Source organism: Tamandua tetradactyla, chromosome 10, assembly GCF_023851605.1.
Source record: "Tamandua tetradactyla isolate mTamTet1 chromosome 10, mTamTet1.pri, whole genome shotgun sequence".
NCBI lineage: Eukaryota > Metazoa > Chordata > Mammalia > Pilosa > Myrmecophagidae > Tamandua > Tamandua tetradactyla.
The window spans coordinates 85263049-85282180 of record NC_135336.1 but is presented as its reverse complement, the minus strand read 5'-3'; positions in this window follow the sequence as shown (position 1 = coordinate 85282180).

Sequence of the window (19132 nt, the reverse complement as noted above, 5' to 3'; positions counted from 1 at the left end):
TATTGTAGGGTTGAAACCTATGATTGGATTATCTCCATGGAGATTTACCCGCTTTTGATTAGATTTCTCCATGGAGAGTGGCATGTCCAATTGTGGGTTTGGCCTTTTGATTAAATGGAGAAGTGACTCCACCTGTACAAGGTAGGCATTGATTAGTTTAGTAGAGTCCTTTAAAAGGGAAAACATTTTGGATAAGCCTTAGATATAGACACTTGGAGAAAAGTCCCTTCAGAGCCTTCAAATGCAGACATTTGGCAATGCTTAGAGTGCCAACAGAAAGAGAAAATCATAGACACAGACAGTTGATGATGCAGAGCTCGGCAGATGTCACCATGTGCCTTCTCAGGAGATGTTAAACAAACCATAACCCAAAGTTGTGTCCCAGGGGAGCTCAGTGAAGACTCACAGATGCTTAGATAGGAAACCGCTGGCATCAGAAGGTGGAAGCAACAGAACCAAGGACAAGGATTAGCAGGCACCAGTTATATACCTTCCCATGTGACAGATATCAAACTTCCTCAAGTTAAAGTGTATTTCTCTGGATGCTTAGGTTTGGACAATTTCATTTTTGAAATGACATTTCTTTTCTGGTATATTGTATTCTGTCAGCTTTTAATGAACGAAAGCATCTAATAAAACTCTTTTTCAAAAGGAGTCCAGATTTTCATCATACCTTCCCCTTAAGCCTTAACCCTTCCCCTTGTGTCTCAGTGATATGGAGAAGGATAAAAAAAAATAAAAGCCATTGGTCTGTACAACACCAACAGTGATCCCTGTGTTAGACCATGCACTATAGAGTATAATACAATTATAAAAATGTGTTTTCATCAGTTTTAGCAAATATGTCACAGAAATGCAAGGTATTATGACAGGGAGGTATATGGGAACTCGGTGTTTTTTGCATGGTTTGGCTATAAATCCACCATATCTCTAACAAAAAGGACAAAAATAAAACTACACTGAGATACCACAAAAAAAAATTAAATAGAATTTGTAAAACTGAAAATACAAATGGTGACAAGAATGTGAAATTGTTCATCCATTGCCAGTGAGAACACAAAATGGTCCAAGCACACAAAAAACAGTTTGGCAGTTTCTTATTGTTAAACATACTCTTACCATACAACTCAGCAATATCACTCCTAAATGATTACCTAGGAGAAATGATAATATATACCCAGAAGAAAACATGTATCTGAACATTAGTAGTTGTTTTATGCATTAATAACCAAAAACTTTTCCAACAATCCAAATATCTATATAATAAAAATTATAGCAAATTGTTGAATGTTGCATGAAAAAAGCCAGGCACACCAGAGTACATATTATATGAATCTATTTATACTAAATTCCAGGAAAGGCAAAACTCCAGTGGCAAAAATCCATTTAGTGGTGGCCAGGGGCCAGAGATGGAGAAAAAAAATTGACACTAAAGGAGAATGAGGAGATTTTCTGGAGTGATCTGCTGTGTTCTATATTATGATTGTGGTGGAAATGATGCAATTGAATTTGTTTGTCAAAGCTCAGCATTGCAAACTCAATGTTGGTAAATGTTATTGTATATACATTTACTTCATTAAAAGCGATCATTTTGGGGGCAAGATGGTGGCATAGTGAGACGTGGAATTTAGTTAGTCCTCTAGGGTAGCTAGTAAATAGCCAAGAACTGTATGGAAAAACTCTTTTGGGGACTTCAGTGACTGGACACACATCATACACCAGTTTGGAATGGGTGGAATGGCTGAGATCCCACACAGAATTGTAAGCCTCCCAAGCCATGGAGACTTGTGCCCCTTCCCCCTGGGCACAGTAGGCTGGTATGTTGAGGGATTAGAAAGCAGACTCTACCAGGAACAAATAAGGTAGCTCAGTCAAGCTCCCATTGTGGAATTAACAAATTTGGACTGCTATAAACAAGCCCCAAGCACAGATAAACCTGGAATAAGCACTAAAGGAACTGGGGTTTTCACCCTGGCAGAGAGGAGGTATGGCCAATGGGGTATTACAAAAAAACAGGATTTTTTATTTGGATGAGCTCAGGAATCAAACCCAGTTCTCCCGCATGGCAGGCAAGAATTCTACCACTGAAATACCCTCATACCCCCTATTTTGTTTTTTATTTTATATTTTATTATTTTTATTTTATTTTATTATTTTAATTTTAATTTTATATTTTATTTTATTAACTATTCCAAGTAGCTCATTGGAGAAAGCCCAGGAATTCTCAATTATCAGTGGGTCACAGGCAAGGGCTGAGTTATGATAGGTCTGAGAGACAAACTAATGAATCAAGTTGGGGAGATAATTCCCTAAAACGTATATCTTCCCCAAGAAAAGAGGGGTGAGGACCAGCTTAAGTGGAAGCCCTCCATCGGGGAATTTTGGCCGTAAGGGCTGGAAAACAGAAACTAACTAAGCCTGCCTTCTATTTCTTTGTTTCAACCATGTGCCAGCATGGAGAGGCAGCTGAGAATTAAAGTCATCGCACCATTTTATGCTGGTAGGAAGCTACAGGATGACAAGTGCCATCTGCTGGACATAGTAGGAAAAGCACAGAGACTAGAGGCTTTATAGGAAAGTCTAACCTGCTGGATCCCACCCTCAGGGAAATTTGATACTGATAACCCCTCCTCCTGAGACATATGCCAGTCTGGTCGGGGCAAATCTGACTGGACTCAATCATATCTGAGAGACCTTCCACAAATAAAGGTTCCATATAAACAGGTCAAGAACCAAAAAAAAAAACAAGAGTTGAAAAATTCTGATCAGTTAAACAAAAGCTATGCTAGAGGTCTGGAATAAATTGAAATGAATGCCAAAGAACAGATAGAAAACAAAGCCAACCAACAAGAAAATCCTAGGGAAAGAGTGAAAATGACATCCAGAATAAACTATTCAGGGAAATCAGGTACCTAAACACCCACAAAAATTACAAGTCATACTAGGAAAATCAAGGATGTGGCCCAGTCAAAGAAACAAACCAGCACTTCAAATGAGATATAGGAGTTGAAACAACTAATTCAAGATGTTTGAACAGATAGCAAAATCACATCAAAAATCAAATCAACAAGTTGAGGGAAGACATGGTAAAAGAGATGAAGGATATATAGAAGTCATTGAGTGACTATAAAGAACTTGAAAGTTGAATAAACAGATGGCAGAACTTATAGGAATGAAAGGCACAGTAGAAGAAATGAAAAAAACAAGACCTACATGGCAGATTTGAAGATGCAGAAGAAAGGATTAGTGAACTAGAGGACAAGACATCCAAATTCCTACACACAAAATGACAGATAAGGAAAAATATGAGCAGGGTCTCAGGGAATTGAATGACAACATGAAGTACAAGAATATATGTGTTATATGTGTTCCAGAAGGAAAAGAGAAGAGAAAGGAGGCAGAAAGAATAATGGAGCAAACCATAATTGAAAAATCCCCATTTCTTATGAAAGACATAAAATTACAGATCCAAGAAGCACACCATACCCCAAACAGAACAGAGCTGAATAGCCTACTCCAAAACCCTTACTAATCAGACTGTCATATATCAAAGACAAAGAGAGAATTCTGAAAGCAGCAAGAGAAAAGCTAGCCCATCACATACGGGGGAAACTCAATAAGACTCAGTGCAGATTTCTAGCAGAAACCATGGAGGCAACAATTGAATGTCCACATTTCAAACTGTTGAAAGTGGGATGGTATACAGGAGAAAATACAATCAGTGCAGGCTAGAGTTTATAGTTAACAGTAACATTGTGATATGCTTACACTGAATGCAAGAAAGGCAATATACCAAAACTATGTGTCAATATTGGGAGGATATAGAGGAGTTGTATGGGATTCTCTGTGGAAGGAAAGGAAATGTCTTCATATAGATAGTGGTAGAGAAGGCCTGACTATGTGATTTTATCAGGAACCATGAACTTATTACTTAAGTTGGATTGTATGATCTGCTAATAAAACTGTTTTAAAAGTGAACACAGATAGCGAAAAATGATCGGGACAGCTATTCCAGGATGTAGATGACCAGAGAGGGTCTCCTACACCACCTAGGGAAGCACTGGTGGCAAAAGCTGAGGAATTGAGATGCAGAAAATGAAAGACCATCCAGCTAGTGCAAAGAGCCTAATAGAGGACTGGAGCTCTCAGAAGTACATAATCAGGAAGAGGGGACAAGGAAGTAAGCCAAGCAGCATTCTTTGAATGCACTACACCCATGCAGGCTGTCCCAGCCCTACAACTGGTGAATCCCCTTTATGAGCCAGGGTTCTCTTTGGGAAACAGAACCACAGGAGATATTTGTAAGCATGAGATTTATAAAGGTGTCTCACAAAACTGTGGGAATGGAAGAATCCAAAATTGATAGAGCCTGCTATGAAGATGGCAGCTCCAATGAAGGGTCTGGATGAACTCCACAGGAGAGGCTAGCTGGCTGAAGAAGCATGAAAAAGTCTCTCCTCATCCTTAAAAGCCTTCAACTGATTGGATTATCTTATTGGTGTTAAGCGTGCCTTAGTTGATCGCACATATAATCAGCCACAGATGCAATCAACTGACTGATGATTTAACACACCAGCCTTCTGGTTTATCAACCAGCCATGAAATATCCTTGCAGCAACCATCAGACCAGTGCTTGTCTGACCAGACAACTGGGCATAATCACTTGGCCAAGTTGATAGTAGAACCTAACCATCACAATCCACCCCTTGACAGCTATACACATCACCATGAAACATACTTAATTTCCAAATAAAACACAATAAGAGATATATGTTTCACTTAACAATACTCAACTGTCCTGTGTACAACCAGAAATGTACTGTATCTCTCCAGAATAGGGTGTAATTCCTTAGGTAACATTCACTCTTAAGCTTCATATCCTGTGACTCAAATACTATTACAGGAACACTATAACTTATGTCATATGATCAGAGGAAAGCAAGATATTTGCTTATATACAAATACAAACATATTCATAGCAAAACAGGGAGGAAATATTCATGCAATCACAGTCCTCGTTTCTGTAACTGGTCACAGTCTTGTAGTTCATATCTATCACTAACTTCTACCTTCTTCTACTATCCATTCCATGCTCCCTTCACCCTTCAGCAGGCCATGGTTCTTCACCAGATGGGGTGACCCAAACCTTCACTCCTGAAATTTCTGGGCCATTGGTAGTCCTGCCTGGATTGGGTTGTTGCAGTCTCCCGTTGACTTTATCCACAGGGCATGGTATTACTAAGAGACACCCTAGAGGATCTGCTATATTTCAGGAAAACTCTTCTTTACCTCCATTGTGTAGTTACAGTCCCATTTCCCCTGAATAGTCAAGATTAATCACTCCAGACAAAATGGTAATCCCCTTTCATGCTTGTTGATTCAGTGGCATGAGAAGCCCAAAGTGGCCAGGTGGCAGTCTTAATTTCTAGTTCAGTGGAATCATTGCTGTGTCTCCTGGAGGAAGCATGCCTCCTTTTGGAACTAAGGCCCGTAGACCAGCAAAGTTTAGTAAAATTTAAACTCTGTCCTTTTCAGGGACAGGAAGCAAAAATTTTCCTAGAGTATCACTAGAAGGGATAGTAAGTGGTGTCCATCCCATTTCAACCCCTTGATTCCTGGACTTGTGAATCCTGGCTATGGGACAAAGAGCACCAAACAGTGGATGCTGATTCAAAGCAGACACAGCCTCTTAAAGACCATTGCTACAGAACTACAAGGCATTGCCACCTAGTTGGCACTACAATTGGGTCTTCAAAAGGCCATTCCAACGTTTTATCAACACAGTTGCCTCTGGATGATGGGGAACATAGTAAGACCAGAGAATTCCATGAGCATGTGCCTCACTGCACGTCATTTTCTGTGGAGTGGGGTTCTTGATCAAAAGCAATGCTGTGTGGAATACCACGATGCTGGATAAGGCATTCTATAAGTCCACAGATGGTAATTTTTGCAGAAGCATTGCATGCAGGGAATGCAAACCTATATCTGGAGTATGTGTCTATACCAGTTAGAACAAATTGTTGCCCCTTCTATTATAGAAGTGGTAAAATATAACCAACATGCCACGAGGTAGTAGGCTGATCACCTCAGGAAATGGTACCATATCGGAGACTGAGTCTGGGTCTCTGCTGCTGGCAGATTGGGAACTCAGCAGTGGCTGTATACAGATCAGCCTTGGTGAGCAGAAATCCATATTGCTGGGCCCATGCATAACCTCCATCCCTACCAACCATGCCCACTTTATTCATGAGCCCATTGGGGAATGGCAGGAGTGGCTGAGGAAAGAGGATGACTTGTATCACAGGACTGGCCATCTTACCCACCTTATTAAAGATTATTAAAACCTTACTCTGCTCAGAATACTCTGATGAGCATTCACTTGGAATACAACTATTTTCATGTTCTTTGTCCACTCAGAAAGGTCTAACCACATACCTCTTTCCTAGACCTCTTTGTCAACAATTTCCCAATCATGCTCCTTCCAAATCTGTGACCATCCAGCCAAACCATTAGCAATATCCATGAATCAGTATACAAATGCACCTCTGGCCAGTTCTCCTTCCAAGAAGAATGACCAACCAGGTGCACAGGTCAAAGTTCCACCCACTAGGAGGATTTCCCTTCACCACTGTCCTTTAAGGATATCCCAGAATGGAGTTGTAGTGCTGCAGTTGTCCGCTTCCAGGTGGTCCCTGTGTACCATGTCGAACTGTCTGTAAAACAAGCCCAAGTTTGCTCTTTCTCAGTCAACCGACTGTAAGGAACTCCCCAAGAGGTCACACCTCTGGTCTGGGAAAGAAAAGGTAATGTGGCAGGAGTGCAGACCATGAGCATTTGGGCTACTTCCTCATGTAACTTACTTGTGTCTTTTTGGACCAGCTTAAACCCTATCTCTTATATACCGTTTCCATTTTACGATGGAGTGCTGCTGTTCATGCCCAACTTTATGACTTGGAAAGTCAGACAACACCCAGCTCATGATAGGCAATTCAAGTCTCATGACAACTTGTCAGCCCATGGTTAAGCATTCAGCCTCTACTAAGGCCCATTAGCAGGCTAAAAGCTGTTTCTCAAGAAGAGAGTTGTTATCTGCAGCAGGTGGTAAGGCTTTGCTACAAAATCCTGAAGATCTGCATTGTGATTCTCCTATAGGGGCCTGCCAAAGGCTCCAGACAGCATCCCTATTTGCCACTGACACTTCCAGCACCATTGGAGCTGCTGGATCATATGGCCCAAGTGGCAGAGCAGCTTGCACTGCAGCCTGGACATGTTGCAGAGCCTCCTCTTGTTCAGATCCCCATTCAAACCAGCAGGTTTTCTGGCCACTCAGTAAATGGGCCAGAGTAGCACACCTCTGGCCCCATGCAAGTGCACACCTCAGCCCTAGGCAAGTTCTCACCTGAACATCTGGGGCACACTTTGCCCCCAACCCTCACATGCTCAACACCACCCCACCTCACCTCCTGCCCCAAGCCCTGTGCATCCACACGCCAGGGTCCCATACCCTCAGATAGGTACACAGGCATGCACATACAACACATCCTGCCTGCCCCAGTAACCAAACATCCACACCCTGACCTCTTGACCCCTGCACCCCACCCCCCACTCTGCGCATGTAAACACCAACACTCTGCCCCACTCCCACACGTGATAGGTCTCACATATGCATCTGTGTCACATAGTCGCCACCCTGCATATGCACACCCCCCTTCCCCACCGACTCCCATACCTGTGCACCCATGCCAGGTTCCCGCCAAACCCATGACACATGCGCACATGTCCTGCCACCTGGCCTGCACCCCACAACTCCCACTACCTGCATCCCACCCCTGCATGTGCATGCATCCACATCCAATACCCCTGAGCTCCCACCCCCCCATGGAAGGATGCACATGCACCCTGTCTTTCCACACCATAACCTATGTGCCCTGAACCCCACACTCTGATACTCACAATCCCAACATAACATACCCACCTGCATCCTGCCCATGTACCAGTCCCCACGCATATGCACAGCCCCCCTGATCTGCTTCCTACTGTGCCCTGCCTCAGTGTTCCCCATGCTGGACCCTGCTCCTATGCTCCAATGGCTGTCCAAGCTGTATCCCACATTCACAGGCTCACTCTGCCCATCAACAACCCCATGCCCCACACCCCCACATTCCCAGACACCAGCATAGCACCCCTGACTTGTGCCTCTGTCTGCATTACAACCTGTCACCACAACATTGTGTGCTGCTCCATGACCCACATCCTGCATCACACCCATCCTGCAAATATACAAAACTTTAGATTACTGAAGGAAATCAACTTCCAAGGTAACCCTATCAAATAATTACATGCCTCAAAGGCAATAGAAAATCACAAACATATGAAGATGCAGACAGATATAACTCAGCCTAATGACCAAATTAAAACATCAGAGGAGGCATAGACTTTGCAACAGCTAATCAGGGATGTTCATATAACTCTACTAAATAAAATCAGTGAGTTGGCTAATGACTAAAAGGAGATCAAGAAGATACCAGAAGAGATAAAGAAGAATTTGAAATAATAAATAGAAAAATAGCAGATATCACAGAGATTAAAGATGCTGTACACCAAATTAAAAATATACTAGAGACACACAATAGCATATTTGAAGAGGCAGAAGAAAAAATAAGTGAACCAGAGGATAGGACAACTGATACCAAAAAAACACAAAAGAGAAAATAGCCAAAAAAGATGGAAAAATTTGAATTGGGTCTCAGGGAAATGACAGACAAAGCACACAAACATGAAAATCATTGGTGTCCCAGAAGGAGACTAGAAGAGTAAAGGGCTAGGAAAATTAGTTGGGGATATAATGGGGGAAAAGTTCCCAACCTTTATAAAAGATGTAAATGCAAAAATCAAAGACCAACCAACCCCAAAGAGAATAAATACAAGTAGGCTTACCCCAAGATAATGCTAATCAGTCTGTCAAATATTGAAGACAAGCAGAAAATCCTAAAAGTGGCAAGAGAAAAATGACCTACTATATAAAAGGAAAACCACATATGTCTTTGAGTTCAGACTACTCAACAGGCAGCATGGAGGTAAGAAAGAAGTGGTATGATATATTTCAGTCTCTGAATGAGAAAAACTTCCAGCCAATAATTCTGTGCCCAGCCAGTTTGCCCTTCAAAGTGAGGGAAAGATTAAAATTTTCACAGACAAACATGCTGAGAGAATTTTTCAACAAAAGAGTGATCCTACAAGAAACACTAAAGGAGTTCTGTTAGTTGAAAGAAAAAGATGAGAGGGAAGTCTGGAGGAGGGCACAGAATTGAAGAGTACCTGTAAGGGTAACTTAAAAGATAAAAAGTGAAAGAGGGAGGGCAGTGCAACAGTGACTCAGTGGCAGAATTCTCACCTGTCATGCCGGAGATCCAGGTTCGATTCCCAGTACCTGCCCATGCAAAAAAAAAAAAAAAGGGAGAGAGAGAGAAAGAGGGAAAAGAATATATAAATCTGACAAATAAAATCCAAAGGATAAGATGGTAGATTCAAGAAATGCATTTACATAATAACTTTGAATGTTAATGGACTAAACTTACCAATTAAAAGGCATGGATTGGCAGAATGGATTGAGAAATATAATCCAGCTTTATGCTACTTACAAAAGACTCATCTTAGACACAAGGACACAAATAGATTGAAAATGAAAGGGTGGAAAAAGATGTTCCACACAAACTGTAAGCAAAAGAAAGCAGGGGTAGCTAAACTAACATCAGAAAAAATAGACTTTAAATGTAAAGACATCATAAGAGACAAAGAAGGATAGTATTTATTAATAAAAAGGACAATTCACCAAGAAGAAATAACAATCATAAATGTTTATGCTCCCAATCAAGGAGCTTCAAAGCACATGAGACAAACAAGTACATGAGACAAAACTGAAGAGAGCAATAGATATTTCAACAATAACAGTAGGAGACTTCAGTACACTACTCTTACCTATAGATAGAATAACCAGACAGAGTATCAGCAATGAAATAGAGAAATTAAACAATTTTATAAATAAATTAGATCTAACAGACATATATATATATCATTACGTCCTAAAACACTAGGATATACATTCTTCTCTAGTGCTCAATGAACATTCTCAAGGGTAGATCACATGCTGGGGCACAAAACAGGTTTTTATAACTTTAAAAACATTGAAATTATTCAAAGCACTTTCTCTAATCAGAATGTAATGAAGTTGGAAATCAATAACCACCAAAGAATGAGAATTTTCACAAATAGATGGAGATTAAATAACACACTCTAAACAACCAGTGGGTCAATGAGGAAATTGCTAAATAATGGGTAGCTATCTGGAGAGGTTTGAAAATGAGACTATGACATATCAAAACTATGTGATGTGGCAAGGGCAGTGCTGAAGAGGAAACTTATTGCCCTAAATGCCTCTATTAAAAAAGAAGAAAGAGCAAAAATAAAGCACTTAACTGCTGACCAGGAAGAACAAGATAATGAACAGCAAACTAACCCCAAAGCAAACAGAAGGCGAGAAATAACAAAGATTAAAGCAGAATTAAATGAATGGGAGAACAAAGGAACAATAGAAAGAATCAATAAAACCAAAGCTGGTTCCTTGAGAAAATCAATAAAATAGATGGACCACTAGTAAGGCAGACAAAGAAAAAAAGAGAGGGGATGCAAGGAAACAAAATCAGAAATGAGAAAGGGGTTATTACCACAGAACCTGAAGAAATTTTTTTTAAAAAAAACAATGTAAGAGGATACTATGAACAACTATATGCCAACAAACTAGACAAATTAGATTGGGCAAATTCCTGGAAATACATGAACAAGCTACATTAACTCAAGAAGAAATAGATGATTTCAGCAAACTGATCACAAGTAAAGAGATTCAATAAGTCATCTAAAATATTCCTATAAAGAAAAGCCCAGGGCCAAATGGCTTCACAGGGGAATTTTATCAAACATTTCAAAAAGAATAACACCAATCCTGCTCAAACTTTTCCAAAAAAATTGAAGAAAAAGAACACTATCTCATTCATACTGAGACAGTATAAATTAGCAATGCTTAGAGGAGACTATGATAGTGATTAAATGTGCAAATATAAGAATATTGAGGGAGAACAAATGAATGTCAACTTTGCAAGGTATTGAAAATCAGATGCCGTTATACAGATAAAATACCATCATTGCAAGCTAGGATCTAGAGTCAACAGCAACATATTATAAGCTTCCTCTGAATGTTACAAAGACATTATGCCAAAACTAAATGTCAACTAGAAGGGGATATTGAGGTGGGGTACAAGATTTTTTTTCTGGAAGAAGAGGAAATGTCTTCATATAAATTGTGGTGGTGAAGCATGGCTATGTGATTATACCAGGAAACACTGATTTCTTCTTTAGGTTGGATTGTAGGATGTGCAACTAAAACTGTTCAGAAATGAACAGAGAAAAACAAGTGCTGGAGAAAATGTGGAGAAAGAGATGTACCTATTCATTGTTGGTAGGGAAGTTGAGAGGTGCAGCCCCCCCTGAGGGCAGTGTAGTGGTTCCACAGGAGGTTAGGTGTGAGGTTGCCACAACCGCATTGCCATGTATCTACCTCAAGGAACTGAGAGGGGGGAAACAAATGGACATTTACACACTGGGGTTTACAGTGGTAGAATTCTTGATTCTCAATGGATGGAGGTGGCCTAAGGGTACAATGACTAAGAAATGGAAGGGAGAACTGTGGTGTGTGCATACAATGGACTACTGCTTGGCTGCAAGAAGGAATAAAGTTGTAAGGCATGCAACTAGGTGAATGAACGTTGAGGATAGTTTGTTAAATGAAGTGTCATAAATAAAAATACCAATGTTATTATGCCTCACACATATGACTGACTACGATATATAAACTCAGAGAATTGAAGTTGAGAGCCTGGGTTATCAGGTTGGGGTCTATTGTAAAGGGTCCTAGATTGTAAGCTCTTACAACAGTCACATCTATTCTGGAGTTGTAACTGTTGTTTCTAAATTCTGAGATACTGAGTTATTTGTGTATAACCTGGTTATTCCCTGAAACTTCCAGTATTTATGTGACACCTGAGAGTGTTCTAGCTTGCTACCTGCTGGAATGTGGTACACCTGAAACAGAATGACTTTTAAAAGGGGGAATTTATTAAGTTGCAAGTCCACAGTTCTAAGACTGTTAAAATATCCCAACTAAAGCAAGGCTATAGAAATGTCCAATCTGAGGCATCAGGGAAAGATACCTTGGTCCGAGAAGGCCTACTGGGCCCATTCAGGGTTTCTCTCTCAACTAGAAAGGCACATGGAGAGCATAGCGACATCTGCTAGTTTTCTCTCCTGGCTTCTTATTTCATGAAGCTCCCCCAGGATTATTTTTGTCCTTCACCTCTAAAGGTCTCTAGCTTCATGGACTCTGTGGCTTTTTCCAGAACGATTCCTTCTTAAAGGGGTCCAGTAAGCAACCCCATCTTGAGTGAGTGGAGACACACCTCCATGGAAATCATATAATCAAAAGTTATCACCCACAATTGGGTGGGTCACATCTCCACAGATAATCAAATAGCTCCCACCTAGCAATACTGAGTGAGGAGTAATAACCTGGCTTTTCTGGAATACACAAGATTCAATTTGGCACACAGAGTTAGAACTCTGAAACTTTGAAGTCAGCATTACCCCATACAGGAACTGTTTTAAAAAGTTGAAAAAGTGATCAGACTTTGATTAGAGATGTGAATGAAGCTGATCTTGATAGGACTAAGGTAAATAAATATACAGACTAAACATGATATGATCTTTATTTAACTTGTATGGTCAATTTATTCAATACCATAATTACATGGACTGTTGAATAGGAAGTGAGATCTTGTTGGTTTGTACAGGTTAGTGTGATACCCTGATACATCTGAGAGTAATTTTTGCAGCAAATAAAAAAGTATTTGCAAAGTCCTCTTGGTGTACTGGGAAGAAAGGAGAAAATATTGAACTTCCCCATCTGGGTAATTCCTGATATTCTTGCAAGCAGGGGAGCTAACCAATTCAATAGGCTGAGTCCTCAATCTTGGGGCTTGCCCTCATTAAACTTATCCCTGCAAAGGAAGTATTACTATGTAGCTTTGACAATGTGACTGTGTGATTGTGACAACCTTGCCTCTGATGTTCCCTTTATCCAGGGTATGGACAAATGAGAAAAAAAAAAAAAAATAGGGGGATTGCTCTAGTTTGCTAGCTGCCAGAATGCAATATACCAGAAATGGAATGGGTTTTTAAAGGGAGAATTTAATAAGTTGCTAGTTTACAGTTCTAAGACCAGGAAAATATCCCAGGTAAAACAAGCCTATAGAAATGTCCACTCTAAGGCATCCAAGAAAAGATACCTTGGTTCAAGAAGGCCGATGAAGTTCAGGGTTTCTCACTCAGCTGGAAGGGCACATGGCAAACACAGTCAGAGTTTCTCTCATCTGGAAAGGCACATGTTGAACATGGTCAGGGCTCCTCTCTCATCTGGAAGGGCACATGGTGAACACGGCGTCATCTGCTAGCTTCATCTCCTGGCTTCCTGTTTCATGAAGCTCCCTGGGAGGCATTTTCCTTCTTCATCTTCAAAGGCACTGGCTCGTGGACTCTCTGCTTTGCAGTGCTGTAGCATTCTCTGCTCTCTCTGAATCTCTCATTCTCCAAAATGTTTCCTCTTTTGTAGGACTCCAGTAAAGCAATCAAGACCCACTCAAATGGGTGGAGACATGCCTCCAATAATCCAGCTTAACAACCACTCCTGATTAAATCACATAAGAAATGGCTGCCTTTACAAAATGGGATTAGGATTAAAACATGACTTTTCTAGGGTACATACATTCTTTCAAAGCAGCACAGGGGGTTAATGGGTAAAAAGTATTAGGTACATTGAAATACTAGCGGTCAATGAGAGGGGGAGGTAACGGTTATGGGATGAGTTTTTTCTTTTTTCTTATTATTTCTTTTTCTGGAGTGATGCAAATGTACTAAAAATGATCATGTTGAAGAACAGACAACTATATGATGACATTGTGAGCCACTGATTCTATACTTTCGATGGTCTGTATGTGTGTGAAAATATCTCAATAAAAATAATTGAGAAAACATGAAAAGATGCTCAACTTCACTGTCTATTAATGAAGTGCAAGTCAAAACCACAATGTGGTATTATCTCATACTCACTACAATAGCCATTATAAAAAATAAAAAAACAGAAAATATAAGTGCTGATGAGGATGTGGAGAAAGAGGCACACTTAGTCACTGTTGGTGGGAATGTAGAATGATGCAACCACTCTGGGATGCAGTTTGGCGGTTCCTCAGAAGCTAAGAATAGAATGGCTATATGATCCAGCAATCCCACTACAAGGTAAATAATCAGAGGAACTGAAGGCAAGGACACAAATGCACATTTTTGCACCGATATTTATATTGGTGTCCATCAATGAATGAGTGGCTAAATATATGTATACATAAAATGGAATATTATGCAGCTGTAAGATAGAATAAAGTCATGAAGCATGCAACAACGTGGATGAATCTTGAGGACATTATGCTGAATGAAATTAGCGAGAAATAAAAGGACAAATACTATTTTGGCCTCACTAATATGAACTAAATATTAATGAGTAAACACTGAGAGAGTTAAGAACACAGTATATTAGGAAATAAAAAGGGGGCAGAGATTGGGCATTTGGTACTGCATGAGTATAGAATGTTCAAAAGGACTGATTGTAAAGATCCTGAAATGGATAGCACAATACTATCTGATGGTAGTGCAATAATGTAAGTACATTGAATGAAGCTGAGTGTGGGTATGTTTGAGGAAGGAGGGCTAAGGCATGTATGACACCAGAAGGAAAGATAGAGGATAAAGACTGAGACTGTATAACTTAGCAATGCCTTGAGTGGACAACGATTGTGGTTAAAAGTACAAATACAAGAATTTTTGCATGAGGTAGAATAATTGAAGGTCAACATTGCAAGGTGTTGAAAATGGGATGGTATATAGGAAAAAATACAGTCAAGTAACCTAGGGTCTATAGTAAACAGTAACATTGTATCATGCCCCCATTGAATGTAACAAAGGCATTATACCAAAACTAAATATCAATAAGCAGGGAATATGGGGAAGCAGTATGGAAAGAAAAGTGATTCTTTTTCTTTATATGGATTTATGGTATGTGACTATATCTCAACAAAATTGCATTTTTTAGAGTGATCTTTTTTTAAAGTATAAATTAGAAAGGACATATTCCACAATAAAATACATTCCATTGCAAAAGTCTAACTTAATAGATACAATACTAAGTATTATTTGTAGATGATTATTGTAAACTTGGAAAACCCGTAAGAATACTCCTAAAACTAATAGAAACAAATGAGAATTCAACATGATGATGGCTATGAAATCAATATACAAAAATATTCAGCTCTCCTATTTATGAATACTCAACAGTAAGAAATCATAATGGCAAAAAATATTCTATTCAAAAAGTTCACAAAAATACAAAATACACATGCAATACCCACATGGAAAAAAATTTTAAATCACTCCTGAGTGGGAACAAAAAAAATAAAGAAATTTTAAACAAATGTAAAGGTGTATTTTGTTCATGGTTATTAAAATACTGTACTGAGCGTCTTTTTCTTTTAATTGAACTATAAAGTAATTGCAATTTCAATCAATGAGATCTTTAGAAGTGATCCCAAGCATGTATTTTATTTTTGCATATGCTTAATATGGCACTTCATAACACTGGGGAAAAGACAGTTTATTTAATAAATGTTGGGACTACCTTTGAACATTTGGAAAAATATGAATTCACATGCATACTTCACTTCTAGCATATAATAAATTTTATTTACATCAAAGATTTATATGCAGAAAATAAAACCATAAAATTTAGAAGAAAATATGCATTTTTTATCATTCTAGACTTGGGAAGATCTTTCTAAGCATACACAAAATTCAAAACTCATTAAGATAAAAACTAATAATTGGACTATACAAAAATTTTATCTGAGGTAAAATTTTACTGTAACTAGAATCATAAGAATGACAAACTGGGTAAAAACAAATTTGCAACACAAATGACAATGGGATTAATTTTCTTGAAATCAAAATAGCTCTTATTAGTTAATAAAGAAAAAACAACCAATCAATAGAAAATGTAGCAAAAAATATAAAGAAACAATAATAAAAGAAAAAGTATAAAGGTCTATAAAATTGAAAGGTACTCAATTTCACTTATAAATTGGAGAAAAAAGTGTTAAATAGAAGTAAGGTACCTTTTTTTTTTCCAGATAGAATGGGAAGTCGAAAGTCTGTTAATATTTGGCCATGTTCACCGAAGTTCTCCTCATGCAGTATGAAATTATGATTCCTGAGCAGCAGGAGTTGACTTAAATGAGAGTGTATTTGATCCCAAGTGCTAATATAGCCCTTTCTTAGCCTAATCACATAAAATAAAAGGAGAACACAGTCCTGAGCTTTTTAAGCCTCAACCAGAGAACTTCAGGCTCACCTCCAAGAGAAATAAAGGAGTCACTTGGAAACTGTAGCTTCACTTCTATAATGTCCTACCACAATGACTTCCCACTTTGATGATGAGCATTAGAATCATCTGGAGGGTTTGTTAAAACATGGACTACTGGGTATCACCACCAGAGATTTTTATTCAGAAAGTCTAGAATGGGGCCTGAGGACTTGCATTTCTAACAAGTTCCCTTGGTGGTGCTGATGCTGATGCTGATGGTTCAGGACCACACTTTAAGACCCACTGGGTGAGTGAATACCCTGTGCCCTGAGTTCTGGCTTCTTCCATTGTAAGCTGAAGTAAAAGGAACAATGATTAGAATCTTTTCGTCCATGCCAAATTTTGGCAGAAACATGAATGATAAAATACTCTCTCACAGTGTTAGTGAGAGAATAAATGCATGATGCCCTCTACAATTGATAATATTTCTCAAAATTCATGTGCATATACCCTTGACCAGAAATTCCATTTCTAGGTGTTTATCCTGTATATATATATACTTTCAAAAAAAGATGGTTATTCAGTGAATAAAAAAGTATTTGCAAAATCCCCTTTGGGGAATGGCGAGAAGGAGGGAAATTTTCAACTTTCCCAAGTTGAATTCTTGATGTCTCACAGGCAGTGTGGACAATCAAGGCTGTGGGCTGAGCCCCCAATCTTGGGGTTTGTCCATGTGAAGCTTAACCCCACAGAGGATAGGTAAAGCCTACTTAAATTAGGCCTAAGAGTCACCCCCAAGAGAACCTCTTTTGTTGCTCCGATGTGGCCTCTCTCTCCAGCCAACACAACAAGCAAACTCACCACCCTCCCCCTGTCTATGTGGGACATGACTCCCAGGGGTGTGGACCTTCCTGGCAATGCGGGACAGAGATCCTAGAATGAGCTGAGACTCAGCATCAAGGGATTGAGAAAACCTTCTCAACCAAATAGGGGAAGAGTGAAATGAGACAAAATAAAGTGTCAATGACTGATTGATTCCAAACAGAGTCGAAAGGTTATCCTGGAGGTTATTCTTAGACATTAAATAGATATCACCTTGTTAGTCAAGATATAGTGGAGCGGCTGGAGGGAACTGCCTGAAGATGTGGAGCTGTGTTCCAGTAGCCATGTTTCTTGAGGATAATTGTATAGTACAGCTTTCACAATGTGACTGTGTGATTGTGGAAACCTTGTATCTGATACTCCTTTTATCTACCTTATCAACAGATGAGTAAAACATATGAAATAAAGATGAATAATAGGGGGAACAAATGTTAAAATAAATTTAGAGTGAAATGCTGGTGATCGGTGGAAAAAAGGGTGGGGGTTATGGTATGTATGAATTTTTTTTCTGTTTTCTTTTTAATTCTTTTTCTGAATAGATGCAGATGTTCCAAGAAATGATCATGATGGTGAATATGCAACTATGTGATGATATTGTGAATTAGTGATTATATGTAGAATGAAATGATAAAAAATTACAAATGTTTGTGTTTGGTGTTTTTTGTTATTTAAAAAAATTAATAAATTAATAAAACATATATATTAAAGAAAAAGATGATTATTATAACATGTTGATAATAGCTGAAAACAGGAGACAACTTAAGTGTCAATCAGTTGGGAATGGTTTAAATGAATTAGGGTAAATCTCAAGGAACTACTTGGCAACTGTTTCAGTTTGCTAAAGATGTCAGAATGCAATAGCCGGAAATGGAACGCCTTTTAAAAAAGAAATTTATTAAGTTACATGTTTACAGTTCTAAGGCATGAAAATGTCCAAATTCAGGCACCAACAAGAGGTTACCTTCTCTCAAGAAAGGTTGATGCCATGCCAAAATCCTGTCAGCCAGGAAGGCACACAGCTGATGTCTCCTGGTCTTTGGCTTCTGGACACTTCTGTCAGCTGGGAAGGCAAATGATGATATCTGCTAGCTTTCTCTTCTGGCTTCTTCAATGGCTTCCCTTGGGCATTTTCTTTCTTCGTCTCCAAAGGTCTCTGGCTCTGTGAGCTCTAAAGTGTTTTCCAAAATGGTTCCCTCTTAAAGGACTCTAGTAAGTAACCCCACCTTGAATGGGTGATGACATATCTCCATGGAAACCACCTAATCAAAAGGTACCACCAACAATTGGGTGGGTCACATTTCCATGGAAAAATTTAAAACATTTTTAGATATTGAATGAGGATTAAAGAACCTGGCTTTTCTGGGATTCACAAGAGTTTCAAACTGGCACAGTAGCCATTTGGATAAATATGGTAGATTTATCAGACTGAAATGGAAATATGCTCAGAATATAAAATTAAGTGCAAAGGTAATTGCAGAATAGTATATGGAGCATGATCCAATTTTTGTCATATCCTACGTGAGATATGATACATATATTGTGGCACATATACACAAATATACGATGTGTGTGGGTATGTGTATGTACTGAAAGAACCTTCTGCAAAGTTATTAACAGAGTTAATCTGAGGAAAGGGGCCTAGAGTCTCCAAGCAGTAAAACTGCAGATTCGTCAAGAAGAGCAGGTGTTCTTAGTTTTGACAGGCTACTATCATAAATACCACAACTGGTTTTGGCTTAA